Source organism: Schistocerca cancellata, chromosome 3 (assembly GCF_023864275.1).
Source record: "Schistocerca cancellata isolate TAMUIC-IGC-003103 chromosome 3, iqSchCanc2.1, whole genome shotgun sequence".
In the NCBI taxonomy this organism is placed as follows: domain Eukaryota; kingdom Metazoa; phylum Arthropoda; class Insecta; order Orthoptera; family Acrididae; genus Schistocerca; species Schistocerca cancellata.
Genome location: NC_064628.1, coordinates 870,350,240 through 870,377,352, shown reverse-complemented (window position 1 = coordinate 870,377,352; position 27,113 = coordinate 870,350,240). Strand labels below are relative to the sequence as shown.

At 40.0% G+C, this 27,113-nt stretch overlaps 1 protein-coding gene across 1 annotated transcript in view; it reads right to left on the bottom strand.

The window, feature by feature from the left end:
• Window positions 1-3,895: 3,895 nt before the first annotated feature.
• LOC126175939 (nuclear pore complex protein DDB_G0274915-like) overlaps window positions 3,896-27,113 on the bottom strand; it is a 79,009-nt gene continuing 55,791 nt past the window's right edge. The window contains exon 5 of the mRNA XM_049923015.1: window positions 3,896-8,492. The gene's annotated coding sequence lies outside the window, so the exon portion shown is untranslated. The remainder of the gene's footprint in view (window positions 8,493-27,113) is intronic.

The following is a 27,113-nucleotide window of genomic DNA, read 5'->3' as shown; positions in this document are numbered from 1 at the left end:
GGTCTAGCTTTGCGACTACAGTCAGTGAATGTCCAGACAGCCCACAGATGCTACCTACACTTCCTTTCTGATGCAAAGCGAACCTAGAGGTTGTACCAAAACCATCTCGAGACACAGTTCTAGCTCAGCAATGCTTCGTGCCAATAATGCAGTAAAACTTATGCCCCAGGCTAGAGGTTTTGATGGTTCCTGGGCCTTGCCATTGTTATCTGTCAGGTTGCTCATAGAGTGGGCACTCCAACCTTTTTCTCCTTCCCGTCAGTTAGAATATTTCAACCAGTGATGTAGATTTTTTGGAGCTCTCAGCACTCTGGATGAGGTCATCCTTACCCTCTCCCACTAGGAACAATACAGCAATTTTGCTTCCCTCGCCATACACATGGTCACTCTCCCCGTAAGCATTGATGTGGAAAACATTAATACTGTGAAACCCAACTCACACTTTTTCTTTTGTCACATACTGAAAGCTTTGGATCAATACAATAAGTTAGATGCAGTATTTCTTGAGTTCCATAAAGCATTTGACTCAGTATGACACCTATGCTTATTGTCAAACATATGATCACATGGGGTATCAACTGAAATTTGTGACTGGACTGAGCACTTTTTTGTAGTGAGGACGCAACATTTTATCTTGGGTGGAGTCATTGTTAGACGTAGAAACAACTTCGGGTGTGCCCCAGGGAAGTGTGTTGGGACCCTTGCTGTTCATGTTGTATATTAATCACCTTGCAGACAATATTAATAATAAATCAGGCTTTTTGCTGATGATGCAGTTATTTTTAATGAAGCACTATCTGAAAGAAGCTGCATAAATTTTCAGTCAGATCTCGATAAGATTTCAAAATTGTGCACTGATGGGCAACTTGCTTTAAATGTTGAGAAATGTAAAATATTGTACTTCACATAACGAAAAAACATAGTATCATGTATTATAATATTGATGAGTCAGTGTTGGAATCCAATAACTCACACACTTCTGGGTATAGCACTTTGTAGGGATATGAAACGGAATGATCGCTACGTTCAGCCGTGAGTAAAGCAGATGGTAGACTTTGGTTTATTGGTAGAATACTGGGGAAGGCAATCAATCTATAAAGGAGATTGCTTACAAATCACTTATGATACCAGTTCTAGAATATTGCTCAAGTGTGTTGGACCCACACTAGATAAGACTAAAAGAGGATATTGAATGTAAACAGAGGACAGCACAAATGGTCATTGTTTAATTTGTGGCAGAGTGTCACAGAGGTACTGAAGGAACTGAACTGGAAGACTCTTGAGAATAGATGTAAACTATGCTGAGAAAGTCTGTTAACAAAGTGTCAATAACTGGCTGTAAATGATTACTCTAGGAATATATTATGAGAGGTCAGCACTAGTGCAACGAGTTGTTCAGGTGATATTCATTGGACTGTTGCCTGTGAACACATGCCACATCAGTGCTCTTGGTAGATAGCTGTGGTGGTGACGTGGCTCTGTTGTTTCTCCCGCATAGTGATTTGCGAAGATGAGAAAAATCGAGATTCGAGCACTGATTAAGTGCTTCGTGAAGAAGGGTATGAAAGCAAAGGATAGTCATGGCGATTTCCAGAATACATGGGGGGACTCGAGCTTAGATGATGATCCACACAGTGGTCGGCCAAGATGTGTCACTACTCCAGAAATCATTGCACAAGTTCACAAAATGGTCATGGAGGAACACCGATTGAAAGTGCATATCACATTTTAACTGAAAAATTAGAAATGAAAAAATTATCTGCAAGATGGGTGCCACGACTCTTGACGCTGGATCAAAAACATGTGCTGTCACCATGGCAAAATTACACAAACTAAGGTACGAATTGTTGCCACGACCGCCTTATTCACCTGATATGGCTCTGTCAGACTTCCATCTCTTCCCAAAGCTGAAAATTTTTCTTGGTGGACGAAGATTCACTTCAAAGGAAGAATTGATATTGACAACTATTTTGCAGGCTTGGAGGAAACTCATTTTTGAGATGGGATCTTGTTATAACTTACCGTTCACACAAAGGCACTCAACCATTTTTCCCATGCTCCATATGTGAACGGAACAGGAAGAAACTCTCATAACTGGTACAATGGGACGTACCCTCTGCCATGCACCTCGCTGTGGTTTGCAGAGTATAGATGTAGATTCCAGGGAGGAGGAACATTGTGACTGTCTCCAATCCAGAAAACACTTAAGTCCTTGTTGTCACTGAGCTGCACCAGTTGTAGAGCTGTAACCACTGCCACTGATGTTAAACTGCCACTGCCATGTGAGTTCTTTCTGTAGCTAGAAACTTTGTGATGAAGCTGAGGCACCACCAAAACTACAGTGGCCCATAAAGACAACTGCACCAAACCATAGCGTCAGTCTGTCTACTCCAGTCAAATGGTACTGGGATGCCTCCACATAACCATCCTTACGGTGACAGGTACTATGGAACTAGACATTGATTCTAACTATACTTCTTCAGTATTGTTCAAATGTGTGTGAAATCTTATGGGACTTAAACTGCTAAGGTCATCAATCCCTAAGCTTACACACTATTTAACCTAAATTATCCTAAGGACAAACGCACACAACCATGCCTGAGGGAGGACTCGAACCTTTGCCGGGACCAGCCATCTTCAGTATTATGTTGACACTTTCACAATTCTACAGTTAGCAGTGTATATATACTTTTCATCAATGATTCAAGTGCTTTTTGCTGTGTTTAATAAATTGCATTATGCTTACACCACTTCAACACATGGTGTGCTCCAAACTCTTTTCTCCCTTTTGAGCTACTAGCACACAGTACAAAGCATCTGTCATGCATTTATTTCCGTGGTTACAGCCTTTTTGCAAATATTTAGTCGATGAGCCATCAAAATTAATTGGAACTTCTTCCCTGCTTTTCATGTTTTCATTCAATTTTTTTATCTAGTCACTTCTCCATCTCCAACACTCCAGTGCATTTGTGTCTCATTAGTTTAAACCTAATGTCACATGAGTGATATGTTCTCTTATGAGCTATCTGTCTCATTTCTTTTCTATTGGACGATAGAGAACAAATAGAGAAATAAATGAACCACCACATTACTGCACTTTGTTTCTTTGTATACATGTTCTGTATTTGTATGAGGATAGATCATTACTCACAAAGTAGAAGAGATACTCAGCAGCAGATAGGCACATATAAAAAGAAATATCATGTTAAGATTTAGGACAAAGTTTTTAGACCTAATGTACTTCTTCACAACTTAGCTTTGTGAAAAAAAAAATTGTCTGAAACCTTACCAGTATATCTTTCTTGCTGGGTTCCTGTCTGTTGTTCATCACCTGTTTTATTTGGTGTTTATTACTCCAATTTCATGTGCAAAGTTATTTTCAGTACTGAATTTTCTTAAATTTAATTTTTTTGGCTTAATATCGTTTTCACTATTTCATTGACAAAGTTAAGAAATCCCTTTTTAATTCTGAGAATATCAGATTGCTATAATGCTGAGTTTTTCTACATTCAGTCTTTAAAGTTCTATTAATGTTATTAATTGACCGTTAGTTCTCTTGAGATTTCACACTCACTGCCCTGTCATTCATTCTTCTTCAATATTTATGGCTCTTTTTTCTTTTTTGTGACTTTATGATAAATATTTTAGAACTAGGCTATCAGTAGCACAAGTCTACTGGATATATTTTCTGAACCTAAACTACAGTCATCTTAAGTTTCCTAAAAGGAATTGCTCAGCCAACATTCAAAGAAAGTGCTACAGGCAGTGCAAGGGACCATGACAAATCTATACAGTTCTTGATCAATAGTGATGAAGTCCAATGATCTGCATCTGAAACACAGTTAATCACTTGGATAGCAAAGTAGCTTTGATGTAAATTTCAAATGCAAAGGGCTAGTATTTTTCCAGTTTTACTCTGAAATTGGAAGATGAAAGCATAACATTCCAATCATTTCACTTCATGAGGACATACAATAAAACAAATGAAGAACGACTCTTTTATTAGATTTGTTAACATATTTTTGCAACACTCTGGAATTTAAATATAAAAGATCAGAAAATATTATAATTAAGTTTTCATTTCTATATGTTCTTTACATAGTAAACTGCAGTTAAGAAATTATTTACACACACATACATACACTGTATTTGTAAAATACACAGACAGACAATGCATAGCATTGGTAATTTACATCTTTACTAATAAGAAAGATGGGAAAAAAAGATAACACATCTTGTATCAGATCTGTATGGAAAATAATCCTGATTCATCAGGGTTTTTCTTTTTTCTTTTCTTTTTTACAGCTGCACAGACCAGTAATTCAAAATCAAGTTTATGCTACTGTGATTGACTAAAAAATAGGAAATAATATTACACACAAAAACATAGTATTTTTCACAGAATCCACTTTCATTACAGATGACTTGCATACACAGTTTTAAGTGCAGCAATATATTATTTGTAAAAATATTCGTGACATGAATGAGCTTCAGGTTATATTGTCTGTTAATACCAAATAAACTGAATGTATATAGGTTTCATATTTTGGAATACCTAATAAACAAGTACACCCTGGTGATATCAATTAGGGCAAAGGAACAATAAATCGTCACTTCAATGGAACTTTTATATTGAGTCGCGTTTACAATGAGTTTGTAACATGTTCTGCAACAATGTTTGCAACATGTTGCAAATGCAAAAAGTGTGTTCCAATGGCCATGTCAGTACAGATCAAAGGAAACACTATTTCTGGTCTGCTACCACTAAATGTCACTATACAGTGCTAGTCTTTGTTTATGTTCTGTACTATTTTGTGTAGTGTTGCACGTTTCCTTGCACTGTGTTGCATGTCATGTCGCACTTTGAAAATGGAGAAGACAAGAAACAAGATACACAAACATGTCACACATGATGAGGCAGCCACTGGAATGCATATAGTGCCCGTTATAAAAATACTAAAATGAAACAGGACATACTACAGAAAATCACAGTTTCGCTTAGCAACAGCAGTAGTGATGTGGAAAAAAACTGAAGTCTCTTGTACCTCAGTACAGATACAAGGAAAGAAAAATTGAAGAGACCAAGAAATCTGACAGTGGTACAGAATCTTGGTATAAACTAAAGTGGTTTGTTTCCAATTATTTATGGTCCCTGGATGGTATTCAGGAACCAAATGAAACAAGAGACACAACTGAAAAAGAGTCCAGATGAACTGGCACATAAGACCCTTCACAAAAATGGGTGAGAGGGTGGAGGTGTGGTAACAAGAATATTGCAGGATGTTCTGCAGCCACACAACAGTGGAAGCACGATGCAATCAGTCACTCTGGGAAGTCTGTTGCCAGGAATTTACATGAGCTACCCCACCAACCACACACACACACACACACACACACACAAAATAATAATTTAAAAAATATATGACATAGTCACCAAGGCACAAGTGAATTTGTGCAGAAGGGAGGAGTCAGTAGTGAACATGGGTAAGTTAAGGGAATCATCAACTACAGAATCCTGTCATATTTGTTGGGACAGCCAGTGACAATGGAATGGAAGAAATTCTGTTTGTTGAAAATGATAATGATTTGGAATAATTTAAATCTAAATGTTTAAAAATAAATCTATTATCAATGAAACACATGTTTCAGTGCTATTACATAACTGAATTATGTTTACATAATCCTTCAACCACAGCTTGACAAACTCCAGGAACTATTTAAGATATGACATATTGGTCTGAACTACTGGAGCTGACCATCAAGTGTGTGTGAAGTGTGCCTGCTTGTGTGAATGTGTGTCTTCTTTTGTGAAGACTGTTTTGGCCAAAAGCTAAATCTGTAACAGAATTCTCATTGTGCTTGTCTGCAACTCAACGAGTCATCTTTACAGTGAGTAGCAATTTATCTTTTCTTAATATTGTGATATTCCAGCCTTGAGAACCCATTGTTTGAGGTATGGCAGGGTTTTAAATGGGAATAAATATGCAAGGTTTTGATAGGACTTTATTGCTGCCAAAAAGGAAGAGTAGCAGCAAATCTTTGTTTCACAGGAGTTGCTTTTCAGACATTGTGTCTTCCTTTGAAAGAAGTGACCCTATAATATTCATTAGAATTTCAAAATCAGATGTCAACATCCTAGTGAAGTTATGAAAAGCAGATCTGTCCTCCAAATTCAGCTTGTGCATGTCATCCCTGCACCCCGCCTTCTACAATGCTTCTGTCCACCAATCATGTGTTTTTCCGTCATCCGCTTATTTTGCTGAGTGTTAGCTACACAACACCACATACGAGGGTTGGAACATTAATAGTGGAAACTATTTATTTATAGCTCATACAAAATCAATATGTGTTTCAAAGTTTTACTGACATTCAAAGTAGTCGCCAGCATTGTGTATAACCCGTTGCCAGCAATGTGGAAGTTGTAGGATACTCTTAGCAGTGCCAGTTGTGTTGACAGTTCGAGCGGCGCGGTCTATTGCCCGACGACTTTGTAGTAGTTCTGAAGCAAATGCCGTGAAGTGCTTCCTTCAGTTTAGAAATCGAGTTGAACTTACAATGGCTTAAGTCAGGGGAGTGCAGTAGGTGGTATAGCACTTAGCAGCCTCATCAGTCAAACAAATCAGTAACAGTTTGCACTGTATGTGCTTGAGCACTGTCCTGCAAAATGATGGCCAGGTCTTGCAGGAAGTGTCATCACTTCTCTATGCTGTTCATTTTTTGGAACGCAACCTACGACCAGCTTAGAGACAGAAGCGATGACACTTTCTGCAGGACCTCACCATCATTTTGCAGGGCACTGCTAAGAGTATCCTACGACTTCCACATCACTGGCAATGGGTTATACACAATGCTGGGGACTACTTTGAAGGTCAGTAAAACTTTGAAACACATATCTATTTTGTATGAGCTGTAAACAAATAGTTACCACTATTAAAGTTCCAACCCTTGTATCATTTATTCATCCTCTTCACTTTGCCACAGCATAGCTCTTGGTGTGAATACACGATGTGGAATGTTGCTGCCAGTTCAGCATAGCAGATGACATGAACACATATGTAAAAATGTTTGTCACTAGTGTAGATGGAGATACAAACAGCAAACATTGTTGCCAACATGTTGCAGACTTTGGTGAAAAAATGTTGCAGACCTTGGTGAAACGATGTTGCACACAGTAACATGTTTTTATCTCAGAGTAAACGTGGCTGTAGAGGTTTAGGCAAAACTATATAATTTCCCCTTTGTTTTATCTAAAGATGTATATTTATTTTTGTTAGTAAGTTTCATTTCCTCTTGGTCCTAGAGAGAGAGAGAGAGAGAGAGAGAGATAGAGGAGAGGGCAGGAGAAGGGGATAGAGAGAGATGAAACATTGCTGCCTAGTTTCCCAATGTTTTTCTGTTTCAGGGTAAACTCTATCCATCACTGAACACCACTCAGTGTCACTGAAGCAAGTTATACATATAGAGTTTTACATCATTTTGGAAATATGCTGAAGTGCTTCCAATTTTTATAGTTTTTCAATTTTTTGAGTCAATGTGCATATCTATTACAATTTCAACAAAGAACATTATGGCTGAATGCACTACTGACATCATTCTTTTGAATAAGCACTTCTCGTGAATGTCACAAAAGCTCAACATCCCAGGTACTGTTGTGTGATAACTGATCTCTTAAAACCGTTTATGCCTATTCTGAATTAGGACAGAAATACTATGTGGGAAAATGCACTTCCATTTAACGGTTCTTACTTCTTATAACATCTCCACATGTAAATGTTAAAAGTTTAGAACTTAGGCTACACAGCATAAGGAGAAAGATGCTTCCTTAATATATTTGTGAGATACAGTTAAAAACTGAAAGAGATACACAACAGAGGAAGAAAGAACAAAAACAGTAAGTAGTAAATACTTTTTCTTAAAAATCCTATCTATTAAATATTAAAAAAATAAAAAGGTCAAGAGGAAGGAAGTTCTAAAAGTTCAAGAAATAGGCAAAACAACATTTTAATAATTGTAAGATAACAGGACAGTAGTGGGACTCTTTTAATGGTGCAAAATAGCTTAGTTCTTGTTAATCAAATTCCTAAACCAGATTTTCCTTCATGTGCAATTAACCATCTATTTTGCTCATCTTCTGCTTGTTTTACACCTGTTATCCATTATTCATATCTGTCACATTTCTCAAGCAGTTTGCCTTTTTTTTCTTTTTGGGGAGGGGGGGGGGGGGGGGGGAAGGAGTAATATCAAAAGCTCACAGTGTTCTGTAGTGCAAACAGTACATAACAACAGAAAATGATATTGCAGCACAAATCCAGTCCTCAATGCGAAGTGCCTTATCCAGTCTTTGATTATTTTCAGACTCGAAAATCTTCACATCATCACTTTACTTCAACCACTGTGGCTGACCTTTCCATGGTTAATCTTCTGTCGAGAAAATAGTTTCATACTGATGTAACGTACAATGATGATTATACATAAACAGCCCTTTGCATCACCTGAAAAAATGAGAAAGAGGAAAGAAAATCACTTGGGTCACACATATCAACCTCAAACTTTATTTTTGGTTGCTTTTACATTTCTGAGACAGCTTAATGCTAATGACTGTGTGCATCAATTAAAAAGCTCGTAAAACTTCCCATGGGATACAATTATATTTTTAATATATTGTGTGATGGATATTGGAGAACCTTGTGAACAAATAAAAATCTGAATATCACTAAAACTAATTTTTTTTATATAAAGAGAACAGAAAAAGTGGGAAATGCATTCTGGTGTTCATGACAGAACAGTTTTCAGTCTGAATGCTGAAATATAAAGAGCTTGTACAGAATGAGTTAGAAATTATTCACATTACAAGGGTAAGCCATTCAAGAGACAGGCTGCTGGAGCTTGCATGTGCACCTGGTATACAATATAAATGGAAGCACATACACGCACATGGTTGAGTGTTCTAGCACCACAATCTGCCTTAACAAATGTTGCTAACTGGGTGCACAGTGCAGGTTGGGAATATCGGGGTTTCAGTACAGATTGCCTGCACTCAATAGAGCAGCATGGTAAGGTTGGTGATGCTAATTAATAAGAGTATAGAGATGTGGATGGGGACACACGTTCCAATACCTGTGTTATATGAAGGAGAATGATACGAGAATTAAGCCTTTTTTGTTTTGTTTTTAAAGGACAGATCATGATAATTGGTCCCCCTGCCTAAAAAGTGTCTTAGGCTTTCGTTGTCACTTGTAAAAGTACTGTCTGCAGGCTTACGTCTCAGAATCTTTGGCTGATGTTTTTTTAGCAATTTTCCCAACGTTTTGACACCACAAGAGGCTGGTATTGTTGAAGGTTCACTCTCTGTTGTTGTGACGTACTGAAGTCTAGCCCACGGCCGGAGATTTTGTGTATCTGTTGCACCAACATTGATGTCTTCTCCCTTGCCATTACTGCTGTAGTTCTCCCCTCGCTATCTGCAACAATAGTTTGCTGAAGCATGAAAATTCAACATCCATTTACCTTGAGGCTTTCTTCTTTCTTCCTGAATCCATTGTTATATTTGTGCATTACCACAGCTTCCTGAGCGAGCCTCAAGGTAAACAGATAAAAGATTCCCATACTACAGCAGATCCCCATTAAAGGTAGCAATGGGAGAACCACAGCAATAATGACCACCGACAAGCCGCCAGATGTTAGTGCAACAGGTACATATAATCTCTGGCTGTGGGCTCGACTCTTGTCCGCTACCAGCAATGGAGGGTGAACCTTTGATGATGCCAGCCACCTGTGCTGGGAAAAAAAAGTAAATCATTAAACAAATATTGGCTGAAGATCCCAAGACAGAAACCCATGGAATTACATACAGTCTTTGAGCAGTGTCATGATAGGCATTGCAGAGCACTGGTGTAGACACACAGAAATGCAGCATCTAGTGGTCTCATTATATGAAAGGGTAAGGTGTTATTGCAGAACTGCCATAATGGGTGGGGGGTCATGCATTTATATCAGGAATGGGACACTGTCAAGTTTTTTAGATATGTCATAAAGATTTTGAAATGTCAGCCACTGAACTGACAAAGCTCGACATCGATCAAATATTAATAATTTTATGTGCAAGCCACTCACCATTTGGTAATAGGGCACATTTTATAGTTAATTAACTGAAGTCTTGGATGCAGCCTCAGCTCCCAATATTAACATAATCTTTACTGGAATGGGAACATGAATATGAACACAACGTTGTTAAATGTTTTGAGTATTTTTGGCATGGCAAAATTAGTAAACAGTGCTATGAGGATAAACCATGTCTTAAACAGTGCAATTACAGATGTCAGCAGTGGAAGTCGCAGTACAAAGTAAAGCCTCTTTTTTACAAGTTTCTGGAGACCCAAATACCTTTTCCTTAACTGTAAAGTTTATTTATATGGGGATTTAGTTCCAGTATACTGATAAAGTGAACCATAATCAGAATTTGAAGTTTCTTGGCTCTCTTTAAACACTATCTTAAACTTCGCTCTCAGAAATCCTAAAATACATACTGGTGTGCAAAACTTATGGACAAATGTAAATTTTGCATGACGAGTTACTGCAAGTAATACAGCTCAGTGAAACTTGGACCACACACAAAAAGAACTGTTACAGTAAAGTATAAAAGGTAAATGAAAGACATATGTAATGTAGCAAACATAAATGACAGTTCTGTTTGAAGACAGTAGTAACACTGAAGACACTGAATTTTTCATGGTTTCCTGGACATTAAAAAAGGTCAGTCACAGTTCTTAATAGGTCATGTAATCAGTGTGGGCAACATGCTCTGCAGCATGTTCCTATGGTGGGTGCAAGGTTGGTAAGGAGCTCTTATGGTAGGGTGTTCCATTCCTCTACTAGATCAACTGACAACTGCTGGTTGGTTGTTGGTACACATGAACATGTTCTAGTACGTCTCCTCAACACATTCCACATGATCTCAAAGGGAGAACAAATAGGCCAGTCCATTCACCGAATCATGTACTCTCGTGTGACGAATGGTGCGATTATGTAATGCATCCAGGGATGCGATTGAACACGATCATTCTGGCAGCCCAGGTGTTATGGTGCAGAAAGGCACAATGCTGCATGGGCTTACTGACCTCCAAATCTTTGAATATGGAACACTTGCCAGTCAATGTTCTTGTGACACTGTATTCCTTCCCCATCTGCATCTTTTCAGGGGTGCATTTGCTAGACTCCATTTTCATGGTCGACAATGTGAGACTGCATTGAATGGCGCAGGAGCAGCAGCTCTTGGAACATGAAGATATTTGGCAAATGGACTGACCTGCCCATTCCACCAACTTAAATCCAATGAGCACGTATAGCATGCATTGGGGAGACATATTTCAGCACACCCACATGCACCAATGACCATCCAGTAACCTTACTGGTGGAGGAATGAAACTCCATACCACAGTAACTCCATACCAACCTTGAGACCAGCATGCTAGCATGTTGCAGAGCACGCATTGCTGTCCACGGTGATCACACACCCTCTTAAGAACAATGTCTCACCTTTTGTAATGTCCAGTGGACCATCATAAATGGCAGTGTAATTACTGCTTTTGAATAACAGTGTTATCTCAGTTGATCTCATTGCGTATTTCTATCACTTACCTTCTGTACAATACTGTAGCAGTTGTTTCTATATAAGTCCAAATTTCAGCAAGCTATATTACTGGGCTGTGACACATCACACAATTGTCCTAAAGTTTTGCATGCTAGTGTATGCAGTGAGGTGAAAAAAGTTATGGGATACCTCTTAACAATGTGTCGGCCATTCTTCTGCCCAGCATAGTGCAACTCAATGTGGCATCGACTCGACAAATTGTTGGCAGTCCCCTGCAGAAACATTGAGCCATGCTGCCTCTATAGCCATCCATAATTGTGAAAGTGTTCCCAGTGCAGGATTTTGTGCACAAACTGACCTCTCAGTTATGTCCCATAAATGTTCGATGGGACTCACGTCGGGTGATCTGGACACACAAACCATTTGCTCGAACTGTTCACAACATTCTTGAAAACGAATGTGAACAACTGTGGCCTGGTGATATGGTGTATTGTCATCCATAAAAATGACACTGTTGTTTGGGAATTCTAAGTCAAGAATGGCTACAAATGTGAGCGTAATCATGTGCAGTCGTTGATTGATTCAATTTTACCAGAGGACCCAGTCCATTCCATGTAAACACAGCCCCCATCGATTTGGAGCCACCACCAGTAGCTCAGTGCTTTGTTGACAACTTAAGCCCATGACTTCATGGAGTCTGCACTGCACTTGATCTACATCTACATCTACATTTATACTCCGCAAGCCACCCAACGGTGTGTGGCGGAGGGCACTTTACGTGCCACTGTCATTACCTCCCTTTCCTGTTCCAGTTGCGTATGGTTTGCAGGAAGAACGACTGCCGGAAAGCCTCCATGCGCGCTCGAATCTCTCTAATTTAACATTCGTGATCTCCTCGGGAGGTATAAGTAGGGGGAAGCAACATATTAGATACCTCGTCCAGAAACACACACTCTCAAAACCTGGACAGCAAGCTACACCGCGATGCAGAGCACCTCTCTTGCAGAGTCTGCCACTTGAGTTTGCTAAACATCTCCGTAACACTATCACGCTTACCAAATAACCCTGTGACGAAACGTGCCGATCTTCTTTGGATCTTCTCTATCTCCTCTGTCAACCCAATCTGGTACGGATCCCACACTGATGAGCAATACTGAAGTATAGGTCGAACGAGTGTATTGTAAGCCACCTTCTTTGTTGATGGACTACATTTTCTAAGGACTCTCCCAATGAATCTCAACCTGGTACCCGCCTTACTAACAATTAATTTTATATGATCATTCCACTTCAAATCGTTCCGCACGCATACTCCCAGATATTTTACAGAAGTAACTGCTACCAATGTTTGTTCCGCTATCATATAATCATACAATAAAGGATCCTTCTTTCTATGTATTCGCAATACATTATATTTGTCTATGTTAAGGGTCAGTTGCCACTCCCTGCACCAAGTGCCTATCTGCTGCAGATCTTCCTGCATTTCGCTACAATTTTCTAATGCTGCAACTTCTCTGTATACCACAGCATCATACGTGAAAAGCCGCATGGAACTTCCGACACTACCTACTAGGTCATTTATATACATTGTGAAAAGCAATGGCCCCATAACACTCCCCTGTGGCATGCCAGAGGTTACTTTAACGTCTGTAGACGTCTCTCAATTGAGAACAACATGCTGTGTTCTGTTTGCTAAAAACTCTTCAATCCAGCCACACAGCTCGTCTGATATTCTGTAGGCTCTTACTTTGTTCATCAGGCAACAGTGCGGAACTGTATCGAACGCCTTCTGGAAGTCAAGGAAAATAGCATCTACCTGGGAGCCAGTATCTAATATTTTCTGGGTCTCATGAACAAATAAAGCGAGTTGGGTCTCACACAATCACTGTTTCCGGAATCCATGTTGATTCCTACAGAGCAGATTCTGGGTTTCCAGAACCGACATGATACGCGAGCTAAAAACATGTTCTAAAATTCTACAACAGATCGACGTCACAGATATAGTTCTATAGTTTTGCGCATCTGCTCGACGAACCTTCTTGAAGACTGGGACTACCTGTGCTCTTTTCCAATCATTTGGAACCTTCCATTCCTCTAGAGACTTGCAGTCCTCTAGAGACTTGCAGTTCTCTAGAGACTTGCGGTCCTCTAGAGACTTGCAGTACACGGCTGTTAGAAGGGGGCAAGTTCTTTCGCGTACTCCGTGTAGAATCGAACTGGTATCCCATCAGGTCCAGTAGACTTTCCTCTTTTGAGTGATTCCAGTTGCTTTTCAATTCCTTGGACACTTATTTCGATATCAGCCATTTTTTCGTTTGTGCGAGGATTTAGAGAAGGAACTGCAGTGCGGTCTTCCTCTGTGAAACAGCTTTGGAAAAAGGTGTTTAGTATTTCAGCTTTATGCGTGTCATCCTCTGTTTCAATGCCATCATCATCCCGGAGTGTCTGGATATGCTGTCTCGACCAGACCAGAACTTCCTAGGATTTTCTGTCAAATCGGTACATAGAATTTTACTTTCGAATTCACTGAAAGCTTCATGCATAGCCCTCCTTACGCTAACTTTCACATCATTTAGCTTCTGTTTGTCTGAGAGGTTTTGGCTGTGTTTAAACTTGCAGTGAAGCTCTCTTTGCTTTCGCAGTAGTTTCCTAACTTTGTTGTTGAACCACGGTGGGTTTTTCCTGTCCCTCACAGTTTTACCCGGCATGTACCTGTCTAAAACGCATTTTACGATTGCCTTGAACTTTTTTCATAAACACTCAACATTGTCAGTGTCGGAAAAGAAATTTTCGTTTTGATCTGTTAGGTAGTCTGAAATCTGCCTTCTATTACTCTTGCTAAACAGATAAACCTTCCTCCCTTTTTTTTATATTCATATTTATTACCATATTCAGGGATGCTGCAACGGCCTTATGATCACTGATTCCCTGTTCTGAGCTTACAGAGTCGAAAAGTTCGGGTCTGTTTGTTATCAGTAGGTCCAAGATGTTATCTCCACGAGTCGGTTCTCTGTTTAGTTGTTCGAGGTAATTTTCGGATAGTGTACTTAGTATAATGTCACTCGATGCTCTGTACCTACCACCTGTCCTAAACATCTGAGTGTCCCAGTCTATATCTGGTAACCCAGTCTATATCTGGTAAATTGAAATCACCACCTAAGACTATAACGTGCTTCATCATATGTTCCACAATGAATTTTGCAGTTATTTCATGCAATGCTGCTTGTCTATTAGTGCTGACAACTCTACACAAACACCATTGCTCTTGGTCATTAAGTGAAGGCTGTTGGCCTCTGCATTGTCCACGGTGAGAGGTAATGCCTGAAAGCTGGTATTCTCGGCAGACTCTTGACACTGTGGATCTCGGAATACTTAATTCCCCAACAATTTCTGTAATGGAATGTACCAAGCATCTAGTTCCAACTATCATTATGCGTTCAAAGTCTGTTAATAACTGTCGTGCAGCAATAATCATAGCGGAAATCCTTTGACATGAATGACCTGAATACTATGACAGTTCTGCCAAAGCACTGCTCTTTTATACCTTGTGTTCGCTATACTAACACCATCTGCATATGCGCATATTGTTACCCCATGACTTTTGTCACCTCAATGTATTATTACCACATACTTTTCACTAACTCAATAGGCATTATTTTAAAGTCAGTTGGTGTCTCAGATTAAAGGCAGCATTCAGGAAGAAGAAGAAATTGTTTATTCAACTAATGGAATAAATAATATGATTACATGGGATGGAAAAATCCTTAATTATTGTTCTTTATTTTTTATAGAGTGTGAGAGAGGGAGAGGGGGGGGGGGGCGGGGGAGGGAGAGAGAGAGAGAGAGAGAGAGAGAGAGGGGGGGGGGGGGGGATTAGTTTGGTTCCCCAACATAATGTACTGGCAAGAGATATCGCTCTAGCTGGCCAGCACCTACTCATCTGCAATGGAGGAGGAAAACTAGTTTCTAACAACTGCAACAAAACTTCGTGTATGTGAATAATAATAATAATAATCTTCTTCTTTTTTCTTCTTCACAATTCTCATCCTCCTCATTCCTTCAACCTTCATCCAGTCCTGCTCGGTTCTTTACAAAAATTGTCACACAATAACGTACATACCTGATGCGCAAAAGTCAGGATGCCATAATCAAACAAAGCCCTGAAATGCACACTTGCTGGAATATCAGTGACAGCATTCCATTCTTCTTGATGGAAATTACTATCTCCTTTTCCGGCAAGTGATGCTAACCAAAAGCCGGCATCTGCTGAACACAGTCCTTTGGGTTCCAGCATTTCAGGCAGGAACACACACATTTATAGTTTGTAAAATGTTCATTCTCATTACATCCTTTCTTTCAAGTAATGAAATTGTTCTTTCTACAGCTTCTACACTGTATTGAGGTTTCACAGGATGAAATATGCCCAGATCTAGAGGTTTTAAATGACTTGTGCATTCAGCAGAAACAAACCGAACATCAGTATTCCTCAGCAACACCATTAAATTTGAGTGTTGGGAGCACATATCAATAATAAGAATGGTCTTTCTTTCTGCAACACCCATCTTGGCATCAAAGCTCCTACACATGGATTAGAATGACAAAGTCACTGACAGCAAAGCACAATTGAGCATGGAAGAGGCGACGTTGCCGGTTTGCCAGTGCATGCGCATGCATTATGGCTGTAGCAGCAACAGCTGTGTGGTTTCTTTCTGGATTACCTTCTCACGGCGCCTTTTAATGAGCGATATTGACTTCCTATCCTTGTGGCTTAACAAATGTGCTCCTTTGTATAAAATAATACCATGTTGCTATTATTGGCATATCTCAACAAAAGCAACAGGAAGAGCACTGTTTTCACTATAATCAGAGCGAATCTTTTTCAGTTGTCATATTCAGTACATAAGGGGTGTTAAAATGGATCTGAATCGTTTACATACAAACAATAACTAACAACATTAAAATAAAATAAACTGCCTGAGTACTTACCAAACACTGTAGTGAGCATGCAGAGTGTCATACTTGTGCAGAGGTGCATGCAGAGTGCCATACTTGTGCAGATGAGTATTCCTTAGTGATGAGAGGAGATTTGTTGTGCAACAGCAGTACACACCATTCAGTCAAAAATACGAAATACAAACACAAAAATAAAAACAAATTAAGCCAAAGGGTAAATGCCACTTAGTTCAAAATCACTTTCTTCCTTGGCACTGTCGTTATCTGAGCTCTGGTCCATAGTCGAGCCACTGAAATTGCCCAAGGATGTAATTATATTTCCTATGTATTCTCGGCAGTTGCTTCGCTTTTACTAGCTTCTTTAACAACCATTTCTGTGTGGCACTCAATATTTATTCACTTCTCTGGCATTATTTGTGCCACTACTCCCTGTCTAAGTCTTTGAATTTCTGCCACAGTTATTTGCTGCCACGTAATTTTTAATTTGTGATCAAATCATTTTGATGGCATTAAAGTGGCAGTGGGGCCCTGTAGCTGCATTCTTTAGCTACCTTGTCCACAACATACTGTTGAAACTATGACTTATTTTTCTTTACTATTTCCATGAGCCTCGCTTACATAAATCGTCCTGAATTTTCGCGTTGTTGAATTTTGACCACTCAACAGTGTCGGATTTTTTTGTTGCCATCACTGGAGCTTTATCTTTAATAACTGAGTGGTATGAGGCATTATCCATTACAATGACAGGTAGCCAATTTAAGTTTTCCAGTAGTTGCCCCTTGTACTAATCCAGAAAACTATCATGTTTCATCTTCTCGTGGCAGTAATTTGTTTTCCTTGATTTGTAAGTGAGGAGACAGTTAGGTATGAAACGAGATGCAGTTCCAGCAGCCAAGACAATAATTCTTGTGCCCTTTCCAACCGGAACAGCAGAACTTCCACGTATGCTATCATCTGTCCATCTGTCCAGTCTTCTCTAATAGAATGGCCAGTGTTGATCCACATTTAATCAAGCCACACAATGCCTTCAAATGGCACTTTAACTGTAGTTCTTAAAAACCGACAACACGACGATATGATGTCGACTCTCTCCATTATAATTTTCCATTCATTAATTTTTTTTATAGCAAAAACTAAGGACTCTTGACAATTAAAAAAAGAGATAGTTCGATGTTCTTTTCTCTTGTAATATCCATATACATGGTGGTGATAAGCATCTCATTGAAAAGAGACCAAGTTTGTTACACGTGATTCTGTCTTCGTCTTTCCAGGTGTCTGCAATTAGGATGAACCAGACTCTTCCCTGTCTGCACAGTATTTCTCCTTACAAATTTTGACGACAGTATTTTCATGTATCTTCAAGGTGACTGCATTTCTTTTGACTACCTTCCTCAGAGGCAATAGAGTTGCACCATTGTCTCTCTCTTACTTGAAATATTCTCGCACCAAACACACAAACTCACCTGCCTGACCACGGGAAACATAAGTAGTTCGCAGCCACACTTTCTAGCACACTTCCACTACAAGCTTCAGACATTCTGGAGTGCAAAAATTAACTCGCCGGACAGAGGAACAAAGCATGCAACAAAATGAACCACAATTGTTTACGTTATCAGCCACAAGCTTTGTGTACAACTGGCTACAGTAGTTGCTATGTGTAGTAGCAGAGAGATTTGACAATGGTGAACAGAACAGTAGGTGTGACCAACTGTGTCCTGTGATTGGCTGCTGCTGTGGTAGCAGCCCTGTTAACAGCTGGACATCAATCACTTTGTTATTCCGATCCGGGTATAGAAAACTTCATACATATTTAATCAGTCATCCAGGTATTATTATTAAAATTAAAAGTGCACTGTAGTGATTTTAAAACATCTGGGAGTTTCAAATTTTCAGGTATTTAAAGGTAGTAATTTTTCATTGCTGCAACTATTAACATACAACAAGGCTATCACTCTTTCTTTTCTTTTTTTACTTTCTCGATTTTTTTCCTTTCTGAACAGAATATGCTCTTTAGTGAAGTAAATTATAAAAGACATCAGTATCATCATAAATGAAAATGTTTCTAGCTGCACATCTCTTATAAGCTGTGACAAAAAGGTCTTCTTCCAATGTTCACTATGCCACTTTATCATCACAACCACTGCATGGAACAACAGAATTACGAAATTTGAGAAGGGAAAATTAAATGCAGCTTGCAAACCTTCAGTTCAAATAACTGCACAGATCTAAATTTGAACAGATAACTGCATGGTGAATCCAAATTTATGTTAAGCCTCTTTAATCAGTGAAGCACAAATGTTCTCCCTTTTTAATGGACAAGGACTGAGAGTTTCGTCATCAGGAGGGTGTCCTTATTTTTCAGTACCAGTACATACCATACAAAGAAGACCGCATAAAATTGTAAACACAGAGGTTAACGTTATGTTTGTCTTCAACGTCACATATAATTGCCAGCTTCTGCTTCCCTACCATCTCACAACCCAGTGATGTTTCCCTTTGTACAGGATGGGAGGTATCAGGATGATGAGTGGGCAGCATCCAGGGGGGATAAGTTTTAAAGAACACAGAAATCTGTTAGATACAGTGTAAGGTTTATTGTTGGTTCAGGAATATATAAGGTCCCCCCCCCCCCCCCCCCCCCCCCCCCCCAGAGAAGACGGCAAACGTCTGAAGGAGCCTATTCAGCTAAAGTGTCAAGTGGAATGTAAGAGAGTAGGGAAAAGACATGTTGTCAGCCTGGGAGCCAGCAACAAGAGAGAGTGAGCTCATTTGGGCCTGGCACTCTGTTTCCAGCTACCGAGGCCTCATGTGATCAATTTCCTACTGCATTAGTCGAGGACGACATTCATGAGGGTTCTCTTCATCAGCAATCCATAACCATCAGAAAGATGGCATACCAACACCACAGGCTGGTACTACGAGAGAGTAGTGGGAGTGGTCTCCTGGCAAGTAGCAAGCTTAACCAAACAAACCAATTCAAAAACATTTTTAGTAGATCATCCCAATTCCCTCCAAATGGGTGCCCACCTGCACATCTCCTTCTCCCAGGCCCTACAATGGAAACACATTTTTGCCACTAACCATACCAATTATATTCAATTCAAAACCAATTTTGAACTCTGCCTGACTCAGTTTACTCCTACATCCAACTGTGATCCACCCCCACTGCCCCCATATCAGCCCTCTTTAACATACCAGAATTTCCTAACCCTAAATCTTGCCTCACCACCATTGCCCAAATACCTCAACATGCAAACTGACCTCACATCTGTACAAAGAACAGAAATCCATCGCCTAAAAACTGATACCCACCTTATGATCCTAACTGTTGACAAAGGCTTCACCACTGTGGTTGTGAACCACAAGGATAACCTAGCTGAGAGACTCCACCAGCTGCCAGATATGTCCCTTACAAGTCCTGCCACAGTGACCCCTCTCAAGAAATCCATCAGGATCTCCAGACCCTACTCAAATCCCTACATTCACCCCAGAACCTCTTCCTTGTCTGTCTGTCTGTCTGCTCACCTTCACCACTCCCTCACTCCTACCTTCTATAAGCTCCCTAAAATTCATAAACCCAACCACCTACAACACCCTGTCTGTTACTATCCCAAATTCCCATGGCCTTGCTACTATAGAACTCTACCTTTTCCAATGTCTGACTGACTCCGAACCTACAACCTCCTTCCCGATCACCATGACAAACTATATCCCTACCTGCAGTTATTTCTCCTTTGAAGGCTTCACCTGCAAACAGTTTGTGGTACAGCAATGGGCATGTACATGGCACCATCCTACGTTAACCCATTCACTGACCACACAGAGCAGGAATAGCCAAAACTCTGTAGGCATGCTGAGCTCTAGTTCATATGTGAATCTCTCTCGCATGAGTGCATGCCTTCGCCACAACCATGCCCAGCTGTCTGAGCAGGAATAGGGGGAAACTGTAAATGCATCACATTAGATGTCAATGAAGTTGCCCATGAAGCATGGAACACCTTGTATGTGGCTTGGTTTTCAATTTGTCAACAACACAGATCACAAATAAATGTTTCCGCTATTATTTAATTATTTTTGTTTGCTGAAGACATAACAAAATTTATGTCAGCAAAAATAAACAGCACAAGGACAGACAAAAACAGTTTAGCAAATTTTTGTCATTCAGGTTGGCACATAATTGTTTCTAATTTAGTTTCATTGTCGAAAAAAGATATTATGCATACATATGTTTATTGAACCGCTTATATCACTTTTGCAATCTCATCGTGTAGATGTGGAAACTCTTTCCCACAAAAACTTTGTAGAACGCCTGGACAGTTTTAATGTAAAAGAATTTTTCCTTTCAATTGGAATTACACTGCAGATTGATCAGTTTCATCTACACAAGCACAAAGGTACATTCAACTGATATGGCAAATTATCTCAAAAGTAGCCGAAAAAACAAATGTGAGATTGGTAGTATCCTGAAGATGTTTAGGGAAATGGATGGAATTCTTTGTTAGGAACTGTCCCTTTTGCAATGTGATTTTCTTTTTAAATGCCTCAGATTTCCTCACCAAGTACGCAGTAAGTCGCTTCACATCTTGTGACATCTTACTGTCATTCAAATGTGTGCTGCACTAAATATGTGAGATCTGCAATCCATTCTGGCTCTTCTACTTTTGGTTCCTGCTTTCCTTTTTCCTTCAGAAATTCAATGAATGTGAGTCTTAAATCGGAAAATCATTCCAGGCATGCCCTCAACTTAACCAGCATACTTCAACACTAATAAATGACATCCCTGTACTCATCATTTAAGTCTATAAAAAAAGAGGAAGATTTTGGTTTAACATCCCGTTGACATCCAATCCATTTGAGGTGGAGCAAAACCTCAGATAGTTTCATGTGTTTGGAAGGAAATCAGTTGTACCCTTTGAAAGGAACCATCCTGGAATTCCCTCGAGCAATTTAGTGAAATCATGGAAAACCTAAACCTGGATGACCGGACATGGATTTGAACCACTGTCCTTTTGAATGCAAGTCCAGTATGCTAACTACTGTGCCCCCTTGTTCAGTCTCTATCAGAAACTTTTGAAACTAATGGTGTAATAGTGCAAATGGCTTCAGAAAATTTGCTATTTCTAGTACCAATTTCATCACATGCTCCATGTGTGCACATTTAGCATGAAGTTCACAAAACAATTTATCTCATACAAATCGTCTTTTGATCATTATAATATTTTTGCCTTCTCATTGTCAACTAAATATTTAAATTCTTTGTGGATGATGTTGTAATGGCATCCCATAGTAAACTTATGGGCCCATTAAATGTGCAATTTGGTGACAGATATTGAGAATTCTGAATCTTCTGTTCAAAAAAATTCTGTGACTTCTATTCACTTTTAAAGGCTACTGACGATAGATCACTAGACTGCCTCTTTTGACCAGCAACCACTGAACCTTTGAACTTCTTTTATAGCATTAGTAAACAGCTAGGGATAAGCAACACTAATGCTAAAGTTCAGCAAAAGTGAAGAAAGCCACACGATGCGAAAAATGCAACACCAAAGGCTGGAACAAAGCGTCACATCACACAGCTAAATCAACTGTTACGCCGTACCTGGTAGTTCCGAGAAGAGACAAAAACATAATGAAGCCGAGATGTACTGAATTCTATCAACATGTGTTGCATTCTGGACCGCACACGTGCAACACATTATGCATGCATGAAGTTTTGCATGCTGTTGCTAACCCTGATCTAGAGAAATCCTTCATAACCATCAAAAATCCCAAACCCATAACCTGGTTCTGGTACACTGATGACATTATAATCTGGACTGAGGGTGAGGGTATCCTATCCACATCCCTCTATTGTGGTGACGATACTCATTACTCCAGAAAGTACCGCACCACCATTGATAAGCCATGCTCGAAACACAAGTAGCACAGCAGCTTCATACTAGTAGTACTAGCTACACTGAGGTCTGCCAACTACCAACCCATGGGCGTCATGTGTGTGGACAGTGATTGGTCAATGCCTCATTAAATAACAGAACAATGAAGTATGGAGGAGTTCTCTTCAGTGCACCTAGTCGTGTACAGTCTCCAGTTACCATCGAGTCTACAAGATGCAGAGTCTGTCCATCGTCTCCGAAACTCTGGCTCTATAGGCATTGTAAGACAAGCTTTAGACGTTACGTAGGCATCACTCAGAGGCACTGTGAGAGGACTTTAATGTTTTATATTTCATAAGAAGAAGCAATACTTAAGTATTTCTTCATTTTAATAAATATCATTTTATTAAAGATTGTTGGGAAGTTTTCTGACTGAAGATAACCTACACCATCCCAACAAAGTGGTGCAGACGGAAATTTTTGTTTGATACCCCAATTTCTCTACACTGGCCAGCTGACTGCGGTAGTGGGGGGGGGGGATGTAATGCTTGTGTATAATAATTTACTGTGCATGAGGGCAATTTTCTGCTTCGGAAAGGCAAACACAAAACTTAATTTAACAGTATTTCTTATTTATCATATATATATATTTGTGTAATTCGTTATTTACCTCAATGCCTAACAAAAACATGAACTTACATGAATTATTCTGGCTCAGTCACGACAGATGACGCAGCTCATGGCTGCTCATCAAACATTGCTGCTTAGACAAGAGGGACAAGGCAATAAAATCACCGTGCCACCCTTCATAGTTATGACTAGAAGGTAGAAGACTGGAAAATTTACCATCAGCAACTACAGCAGCACTTTGCGGCCTACAGTATCAAACACGAGGATTGTCGATCGCTTTATCTAAGCAGGGTTGCAAGAAGACCTTCAGTCTCCTTGTCAAACTTTTTCCTGAGTCTGACCTGGAGAAGTGCACTTAAGAGCAGATTATTACATCTCTGATGGATTACTATGACAGCAAAATTCATGTTGCTGTCACTCAATTCCAATTCTTTTGATGTATCAAACGACCACACCAAATATACAAGAATTGGCTTACTGAGCTATGACGTCTTACTAGAAATTTCAATATTGACTGTTCATGTGGAAAATCATTTGCTGATGAAATGCTCTGTGACGTAATAACTCGGAACATTCCTGATGAAAGAATCCATTCTAAAATATTGCAGCAGTGGAATCTAATCCTGTCAGATGATGTGCAAATTCATAAATCATGGGTGACTTGTCATTCAGCAAATACTGACATCCCATTTCCTTTAATTGCTGCTGTCGACAAAATGCCACAGCAAACAAGGTGCCAGCAAGTGTGGTTAGCCATGCTCCTGGGTGTTGGCACAGTAACAGTGTTTTCGTAAACAAGAGATGCGCTTACTCAAGCACGAACAGTCATTACATGTATCTGCAGGAAATAAATTAAAATCAGGCCCACAATGCTTTGTCTGCCATGAATGTAAACTTTGTCCTCATACAGTCGCTGTTAATTTTTTTTCTGTAACAAACCTGGTCATTTACACCAAGTCTGTTCTCAAAAGCTAAGTTTACAAAGGGCTTCAGCATGTAGACAGCAAGTTGAATGCACGTATATAATGTTATTTGTACCACCAAAATGTAAAGTCAATGCAGACATCATAAATCTGCACCCGTATCTGCTAATAAAGCAAAACCTGCTCAGACCCCATCAAAAGTTGCTAGAAGTTCAAATAAATTGTTCACTTCTCTGAAGACTGGTCAGCACAATGTGCAATTTCAATTGAACACAGGTGAATCTGTTACATTACTGAATCAAAATATTTACTAATTGCTTGGCAGTCCGCATTGCTTCCTTCAAATACTTGTGCGATGACTTATGATGGTGCTAAACTTGACATTTTAGAAATGTGTGTCTTAAATGCTACTTATAACACCATCACAAAATCTGTGCCATTTACTGTCCTTCGTTTAGCTTTGAGCCAGAACATTTTTGGTTTGGATCCTTTTGAACTCTTTGGACTGAAAATACACAGTAAAACGTGCCACACCTGGCTTCTCATGCATCTTTTACTGGTGTTAATGCCTTCTGTGATGAATTTCAAATTTGTTTGTTGGGGTGCGCAAAAGATTATGCTGTACATATTACTCTTCACCCAGACGCACATCCAAAGTTTTGTAGGGCACGCCCTGTGCCTCATGCACTTCGTGACAAAGTTGCAACAGAGCTACGTTGCTCGCAAAGCACTGGTGTTTTGAAGCCTATTACGTGAAGTCAGTGGGCGTCATCTTTCATCGTAATAACCAAACCTAATGGAGACATCAGAATTTTAGTGGATTTCAAATCCACTGGAAAGTCCCAGACCACACCTGACACTTTTCCTTCGCCTTTACTTGAAGATCTCATTGATAAAACTCAATCTAGCACATATTTCTCCAATACTGATCTTAAAGATGCTTACATCCAGACAGCACAGCCTCTTTCATTATCAACGTTTACCATTCAGCAGCTTTTCTGCTCCTGTGTTATTTCAAAACTACTTATAACAACTATTGTGTTATGTTCCATGTTGTGCCACATATTTGGATGCAATTTTAATTGCAGGAACATCACCTGAGGCTTACTTGAACAACCTCAGAAATGTTTTTACTGTTTTAGTTTTTTCAATACAGCAGGATGTTATTCTGGTTCACTCACCGAATACACATACCCAAGTCCTAGTTCCTTGCGAGTGTCAAGCTTCTGTTTTATGTCAACTCTATATGGGACTTAGGCATTTGGTCAAGACCAAACAGTTTGCTCATCAACTTTGTACTTGGTGTGGACATGATAAGCAGATTGAATGCATCACTGCACACTGTTGCGCGTATTCTGAGAATCGTGCAGTGGCTCGGCAACAGTATTTCAGTTGGCCTCATCGTACTGTCCATGAGAACATATTCATATCGACTTTTGTGACCATTCTGAAATACAAGTGTCTGACTGTAGTGGATGCATACAGTAGATTTCAATTCTGTGTCCTTAAGCCCCCAATAACATCAACAAGCACCATTCGGGCGTTGTGGACCACTTTCTGTTTAGAGGGATTAACAAAAGTGATTGTTTCCGACGATGGACCTTAATTTGTTTCTGCAGAATTATTGCCATTCTGTTCCCTCAATGGAATCAAGTATTATACAATGGTGCCTTTTTCACCATAAAACAATAGGGAAGCCGAATCCTTCGTAAGAACGTTTCAGATGCAGATGACAAAGCTCTGCCAGGAACATTGTTCTTAGTATTTATCACTTTCTGCCTTCTAGTGGTAAACCTCCAACAGAACTTCTACATTGACGTCCTCATGCTACTATTTTGAGCTTATGGCATCCTCAAACAGTGCCATCTGCTCAACTATTTCAGACAAAATTCCCAGTGTCTCACAAAGTATACTTCTGAAAATACACTCAGCAACATGCCTGGAAACTGGGGACTGTGGTCACCATTCATTGTCGAGCACATTACATCATCACATCGGATTTTGGTCGCATCTGTCATCAGCGCCAGAACCAATTGAGGTCCCGCTCTTATGATGATTATGGTGATTCTGCCGGGAGATTTCCTTTCACTGTTTTCGGGCTACAGCACACCACTCAGTCGGCCTTCGGGCTGCCTTCTGACTTCATGGCATCTCCTCGAGCAGCCTTTGTCAGCAGCACAATATTCCCCAATGCCAGCCCTCATGGACGTGGACCAGCTGTCACTGGACGACCCAACCCCCAAGGACCTGGATGTGCAGATGTGCTGATGTCATCTCCATCGTCGACTACCTGCAAGAACCACCACTGACGCCTGAAGACTTGCCCTGGGCGTGGGCCCTACCAACAGTTTCCCAGCAGATGTTTCCTCATGCTCACAAGGTAAATGCCAGGGTGCAGGCTGGTGGGCACCATCCACCATAGTTCTGCTGCTCAGTGGCAGTGCCTCCCCTCCCCCAAACCCCCCTTCCACAGTTCTTCGTGCAGTTAGTTCTCCAACAACGGTGCGTTGATTTGGGGAGTGTGGAATGTGGTGATGCTACTCAGGACACCAGAGAGTAGCGCACCACAATTGATAAGTCACACTGAAAACACTCATAATGCAGCAGCTGTATAGGTTGGAAACATTCATAATGCAGCAGCTGTATAGGTTGGCAAACCGAACTACACCTAGGTCTGCCAGGGGCCGCACACAGCTGCCAAACCATGGACATCACATGTGTCTATAGTGATAGATTGATGCCTCGTTAAATACCGGAGCACTGATCTACGGTAGAGTTCTCTTCAATGGGCTGAGTCATGTACAGCCTCCAGTTACCGTCAAGTCTACAAGATGCAGTGTTTGTCCATCACATCTGAGACTTAGGTTCTCTACGCATCATAGGCCAGCCCTCGACACTATGTAGGCATCACTCACGGCACAGTGACAGGACTTTAATGTTTCAGAGGACTCGTAATAATTGTGCTGGGCATTTCACAAGAAGAACTACTTAAGTTGAGTACTTCTTCATATTTAATAAATATCATTTTATTACTAATTGTTGGGATTCTCGCTCACTGAAAATAACTTATGCTGTCCTTCTGGGTTGCCAACATGCAGAACATCAACACCTGCTCCATTTGCTTCATCTATTCCTCCTCAGACCAAC